Raw genomic sequence first — 7,500 nt, forward strand, 5'->3', positions numbered from 1 at the left:
GAAAACCTTAACCTAAATCACCTGGTCCCGTTCCCTTTTCATTCTCTTTTCGTCCAGCTTTTAAAGATTTTGGTTAATAGAAATTCATGAGTTCTGAAATATTCGATACCTTGTATATTGAAAGATTGGGTTGATCCGATTAAAAGATTTTGTTGATTTCTAATTGACAAACTTCCGGGCATTTCCGAGAAGCAGATTTATTAGCATTGAAAGATTCCAATAATTCCAAGTGGAAGAGTTGGATTGATACAGATTTTTCTCGATGAAATATTTTCTATTGTCCTACGGTTTATAGCCACTCCAGAAACTGTTCATAGGTTATGCTAAGATGTTCCAGATAAAATGTTGTTGCAATTATCATCAAATTTTATCTTAAGCCAATTTGGATACAGCAGTTTTTATAGTAAAACTGTTGTAAGGTCCTCGTGAACGAGTGGATTTCGCGGTCGGCTACCAATCCGGTGGTCCAAAGTTCGATTCTCGGCTCGGCCAACGTGGAACCAGAGGAATTTATTTCTGGTGATAGAAATTCATTTCTCGATCTAATGTGGTTCGGATCCCACAATAAGCTGTAGGGCCCGTTGCTAGGTAATCAGTTGGTTCCTAGCCACGAAAAAAATATCTAATCCTTCGGGCCAGGGAGGCCATCGGAGAGCTGTTAATCAGCTCAGTGGTCTGGTAAAACTAAGATATACCTTTGACTTAAAAATAGTAAACTGTCTAAAAACCTCTCTCTCTCTCTCTCTCTCTCTCTCTCTCTCTCTCTCTCTCTCTCTCTCTCTCTCTCCGAAGAAAAGCTTTTCATATGTATATGAAATTTTTTTCTGGTAAAATGTGATGACAAATTTTGCTACGGGAAAAATTGAAATTTTTGCAAATTTTCTTCAAACATTTATAGATTGGACTCAAAGAAATGCTTCCCCAAGCTGCCTGAAGAACGTGAGAGAGACATCATCTCGAGGTACTTTCAGATTACGAAGAATATTGCCTATTTTCGCGATCAAATCCTCCGGAACAATTGCTTCGCTGTAAAGTTTATCTGGCTGTTAAGGTACTGAGAACCTTCATCCGTCTAGAAAATCACCTACGCGCGTAATATACCCCATATGCTCAGCTTACGTGGAATTCTAGGAGTACCTCAATAATGATGTAATATTATACAGTTTATAGAAAGGACTGTCGACGTAAGAGTATATTTAGTCTCTCTCTGGGTTTAAACCACAGATTTCTTTTACAATTCGAATTGGGCATACCACCTGGTTCAGGGTGATAAAGAAAATTATTTCCCATCCTTACTTTGGGTTACGGTTTTTTTCAATGTTAAGAATTATTGGAGTTTTAAAATTGTTTAGGAATTATGATAAAATATTTCAGGAAGGTTGTATATGAATGATGTTATGAAAAATATGAACAGATTAATTTGCCCGGTGATTTTTAATCTAACGTAATTCTTCATCGTACTAAATCAGATGATACGATGAAAAATTCAATAATCTTTCGCGATAATAGGAAATGTCCGTCTTTTGTAGTTAGACGAAAATCAATTTAACTACACCAGTGCTTCGGCCTCACAGAAAATGGCTGTTAACCTAAGATTAGCCATCTCTTTCATTGTGTCATGAAAGACTGATTCAGGTGCGGAGTAGAGTCTTAATTTCATGTTTCTTCACCCTATAAATATTACAGCCATGTAACGCGTTGTATTTTCATTTATTACATATAATTATGTACAATGTTTTGCTCTTAATGAATTCACCAGATACTCGCTTTTATCGTAAGACTGGAACAGATGGGTCCTCCCTAACACTTAATCTTTTACACCTAACTTTCTATCGTCATTGTCAAATCGAGTCCTGTGAAAATTTGAAGCGAATTTCATGTTTATTAATATTATGCCAAGAGAGTGTAAAGGCAACTTGAATTTTTATAGGTATAGTTTCAGATATAACTTGACTCCATAATGCCTCGCGTTCAGAGCGCCAGATGATGTAGGTCCTCTTTCACGTGACTCTGGAATGAAGGACGAAAATAATGATGCTGATCCTGTCACTGGGGGACTGTCAGCAAATAAGAAACTTGTTTGCGAGTCGGCGCTGGGGAAGGGGAAATTGTGACCTGTTTTCGGAAAATGAAAGCTCTCTCTCTCTCTCTCTCTCTCTCTCTCTCTCTCTCACACACACACACACACACACACGCATAATAACAAGAGAAAGGAAAGCAATAGAAGGTGTTTATTGTTTTGAAGCTGTATGTACTTTCTCTTAGTGCGTTCTTTGTTAAATTTAATTGTCAATCTGCCATCTCTTTGAGGCGAAAGCATGATTATTCAAATATGTTTGATTTATTTTTAATTTACGTACTAACTTAAAAAAAATCTAGCATTCATATTTTCTCCCGAAAGTATTATTTCTTCCCTTCGTAAGGTGTCATAGGTCCCTGACATTATGATGACAGCTCCACTTATGTAAGGGGCAAATATTTGCGGATAAATCTGTCTCTCCGTTGCTTATTGAACCAAGTTGACGCCTTGGCTCTATATCAGTGGTTCTTACTCTTCCTTTAGTGATGCCACCCTAACTAATGTAATTGAGATGAAATTACGGAGGTTTCAAGGTAAAGCGAGAAACAGGGTAGCGTTCCTTTGACTAATTTACGTAAAAATAACATAAGTAGAATTTGCAACGATTTGACTTCAAACTGTACCTCGTCGTTAACGAACACTCTTTGATTGTAAGTCAAAGACTGTTTTCCTGAAACTGTTTAACAAGAGCGGTCGTTAAATTAACAAAGTTTACTCTTCACTGTTGTCCGCGATTGACTTCGAATCTGACCCTTCGAATGTCACCTGATCCGGCATGTTTGCAGACGTAGCATTTGTCCAATAGATTCTCTTTGTCACTTCTGTTTAATTAAGTGACGGTTTTATTCGCTCGGTTCAAAAGACAGCTGTTTGATGCTGTGATTGGTTCTCATTGTTATTTACCGTTCGCTCTTTCTTTGGGGATATCGCGTAACTTCCTGCGGGGATCTTTTCAATTAATATTCTTATTTTCCCGATTGTTCGCACTAACAGTTTAGTCAGTGTGTCTCTTACCCCTTCCATAGTGATTGGGCTTTCTACTAATTTGATATTCTAAGAATAGTCTATGTGTCACTATACGTTTTATAGAGTGATTAGGTTTAATACTAATTTGGTATTTACTAAGAATAGCCAATGTATCATTTATACGTTTCATAAAGTGATTGGGTTTTCTACTAATATGGTATTTACTAAGAACAGTTAATGTGTCACTTATACGTTTCCTAAAGTGATTAGTTTTTCTACTAATGTGTCACTTATACGTTTCATAAGGTGATTGTGGTTTATTATAATTTGGCCTTTACTAAGAATGTCAATGTGTCAATTATACGTTTCATAAAATGATTGGATGTTCTACTAATTTAGTGTTTACTAAGAATAGTAAAGTGTCACTTATACGTTTCATAAAGTGATTGGATGTTCTACTAATTTAGTGTATGCTAAGAATAGTAAACGTGTCAGTATAGGTTTCATAAAGTGATTGGATTTTCTAATTATTTGGTATTTGCTAGGAATAGTCAATTTGTCACTTATACGTTTTATAAAGTGATTGGGTTTTCTACTAAAGTAAGTATATCTTAGTTTTACGAGACCACTGAGCTGATTAACAACTCTCCTAGGGATGGCCCGAAGGATTAGGTATTTTTACGTGGCTAGGAACCAATCGGTTACCTAGCAACGGGACCTACAGCTTATTGTGGGATCCGAACCACATTATATCGAGAAATAAATTTCTGTCACCTATACGTTTCATAAAGTGTTTTGGGTTTCTACTAATTTGGTATTTACTAAAAAGGGTTTTATACTAATTTAATATTAACTAAGAATGGTTCTCTACCAGTTTGGTATTTACTATAAAGGATTTTCTACTAATTTAATATTTACTAAGAAGGGTTTTCTAGTAATTTGGTGTTTACTATGAAGTGGCTTTGGATCTAGAGAAAGAAAATATGACAGGAGTGATGCGTCAATTGGATGGGTGGATGTTCTGGTTCGGACAGCTGATGTCTAAGCATTCATTGTTATTATTGGAGAAACAAATCCACAGGTATATGTACGTACATATATTTAACGATAAAACTGTAAAGATAGCTTTCGGGAATCTGTACGGGGAACCGAACCGAATCCCAAAAACTATCTGTACACTTTCATCGTTAAATACATGTACATGTACATAATTGTAGATTTGTTCTTCCATTTTAAGGCTCACGTCATTATAAGTATTTTTTATTGTTATTATTAATATTGATATTATTTCAATTTCTCATTTATGCTGCCCGGTTTTGTTACAGCTTCTGTGTATCCTATGTATTCGTTTTTTATGTTCTTTACACGACCTTAGACTTCTATTTTAGGGTGAAATGGCTAAAATTTCTAAATATAAAAGCTTTTATTTGAGCGTATGTGTGTATATGTTTCTTTCTATCGTTGATTACTTGACGGTGTAAGGAATGCTGCTGGGTTTGTCAAAGCAAAAACACATATGCTACTGCCATTATACATCAGTAAAAGCATAGTTCAACTGTGGGAGTCACTTCTAAAACATATAATGATATCCACGTAGTCTCGAATTTGGTATTCATCTCGATGGGTTGATATTGCTTTTGGAGAAGTATATTACCCCCGTAGTGGGTTACTTCCGTCAGTGCACTTCATGTAGGCATTACTTGAGGTTCTTTGCAGCGTCTTCGGCCCTACCTGCAACCCCTTTCTTTCCTTTTACTGTACCTCCTTTCATTCTCTTTCTTCCAACTTACTTTCCACCTTCTCCTAACAATTGATTCATAGTGCAATTGCGAGGCGTTCCATCTGTTACACCTTTCAAACCCTTTACTGTTAATTTCCATTTCAGCGCTGAATGACCTCGTAGGTCCCAGTGCTTGGCCTTGGGCATAAACCAATTTAATTCAGTCCAAGAGTATATACTACTGAGATTTCATGCGCCCTTAGGAGACTTCCTGATCTTCACAAACATTCATTACTGTTTTGCAAATCTTGAAGAAACGTTCCTTGATGTCAAATTATTCTTGTCGCTGGAAATTTCAACAGAAATTTTAGTTTTCCTTCGCTTCAAAATTTTTGTTCGCTATTTTTGAGATGAAAAGCGGTTTATTTTTCTGTACTTCCGCCGGAGGTCATATTATCGCAGGAGGTGGAAGAAGCTGCAGAATGTAAAAAGTGCAAAATCTCTCGGCCAGGAAGTTTTATTCAGATTGAATTACGTCTTCAGAGAATGTATGAATACAGTCCAGTTTTCCCTGGGAAAATCATTCTCTCTCTCTCTCTCTCTCTCTCTCTCTCTCTCTCTCTCTCTCTCTCTCTCTCTGGAGGAGTGAGCCTGGAATTTAAGACGCGTAACAGTATTTCTTAGTACATTTCAGAACTTGTGTTTCACCATTGCTGATTGTCCGTATTGTAAGATATAAAAATATTTGAATTATAGTGATTCGAAGTAAACAATCAGAAAAATTTAACGTTTTTATGAAATGAGTACTAAGTTTGTTTGTAATGTCACCCTAAAACATTTAATGTAAATGTCAGTCTCTGTGCATCGCTCCTCACAAAGACGTCCAAAGTCAATGAGATGGAAACGGCTGCTTAGGTTTTGATCTCCCTTTGTGTTTGGTTTGTTTATGCGCTGAATTCTGTCAAAATTAGAGGCAACGTTGTCCTGCTTGTGCTTTATTTTTTTTTTTTTTTTTAATGTCTGCGTATGAACAATGAAATGAAGGAATCTATTCCCGGTCAGCCATAATAGAATTCCCCTTAATGATCCAATACAAATAATTTACTCATAATTAAGGCCAGTATTTAATTGAATTCTCTTAACGATCCAACATAAATTAATAAGATTACTCTGAACATTCCAGTACAAAATACTTGCTCATAGTTGAGGTCAGCATTTAATTGAATTCCTCTTAATAATCCACTACAAATTATTTACTTTTATATAAAGTCAGCTTTGATGAAATTCCTCATAACAACCAGTACAAGTTATTTACCCATAATTAAACAAGAAAATCATATTCCTCCTTATAAAACATATGGAATCTACACACACACAAACACACACACACACACACACACACGAAAGACTTCCAATTTATCACAAAGAAATCGATTGCCTTGACGGAAAGGCCAACTTCGATTCGCTGAGTCGGTCATTGAAACAGCTTCGCCGATTCAAGAAATCGTCCTCTCAATCAATACATTGCAGGATACATGAGGATTGAAGGAGGAATAATGCCCACTGAGAGGAAAAGCGTCTCTTCGCTTTTCAACTGCATCTGGAGGGGTCTAGTGAGCAATCCATCGCAGCATTTGAATCAGTTTTACGTTTGGATGCGGACTACAAATAGGAATGAGATGGATCCCGACTGGGACGCCTCCAATCTGTGTCCGAAAAAGGATTGTTTCTCCCGAATATTGTTTCGATTGACTGGCGTCTGATAGCACCCGCTTGGCTGAGGGCTACGCACATTTTAAGGAGAGAGAGAGAGAGAGAGAGAGAGAGAGAGAGAGAGAGAGAGAGAGAGAGAGATTTTCAAATGAGGATCAGAAATTGAAGCAAACTCAAGCTTTGTAGATGGTATCTTATTATTGCGAATAACTAACCTCAAAAATTGTCACTCCCAACACAGAGGCAGTTAAAACAATTTGAACTGTAACTTAAATTAGAGTATTTTACAGGATCTGACGTGGAGTGAAACTTTATCAGAGTGCAACCTTAACAAAATAACTCCTAAATATTTGATCTTAAAGAATTCACGAAGTTGGTAAAATACAAATGTTCACTGAACCCTTGATAGTAGTGAATAAACTGCCTAGAAAACAAAGAAACAATTATTTGAAAGGAGGTGGGGTGGGAGGGGGATGGGGGAAGACCTGTAGCTCCCATTTGTTGGAATAGGAGTCTTTTGAGAAAAGCTTAACTATGAAAAAAGAAAAAGAAAATAGAGAAGCTAATACGCGCTGCTTTCACAGAAAACTACATTTACGTCTCTCTTTCTCTATTGAATCATAAAGGAATTTTCCACGGAATGGGGAAAATGCCGTACTTTCCTTAGTGGATATAAGAGGGTTCTTTCATAGTGAACGGTCACGACTTATGTATCCTAAGTAATACACGGGGAAATTGATGTTTGAAGAAGAGTGGGCGTTAACGGGGAAATTCTGAAAGGAAGTAATTCCGATTTTGAATTTTGTTTCTTTCTCTTGAGTTTCACATCACAACACTCGGTTGCTCTCGGTTCCTCTCTCGCCGTCTACTATTTATACTTACATTATCAAGAGTCTTTTTAGATCACAGGCTACATCAAACAAGTAAAGGATGGGCCGAAGTTCCTACTACTCAGTCGAGTTTTTTGTACATCGTATAATATTGTATGAAACTCTCAGCCACGGCCATGAAACACTCAACC

The sequence above is a fragment of the Macrobrachium nipponense genome, chromosome 14 (genome assembly GCF_015104395.2).
Source record: "Macrobrachium nipponense isolate FS-2020 chromosome 14, ASM1510439v2, whole genome shotgun sequence".
Taxonomy (NCBI): domain Eukaryota; kingdom Metazoa; phylum Arthropoda; class Malacostraca; order Decapoda; family Palaemonidae; genus Macrobrachium; species Macrobrachium nipponense.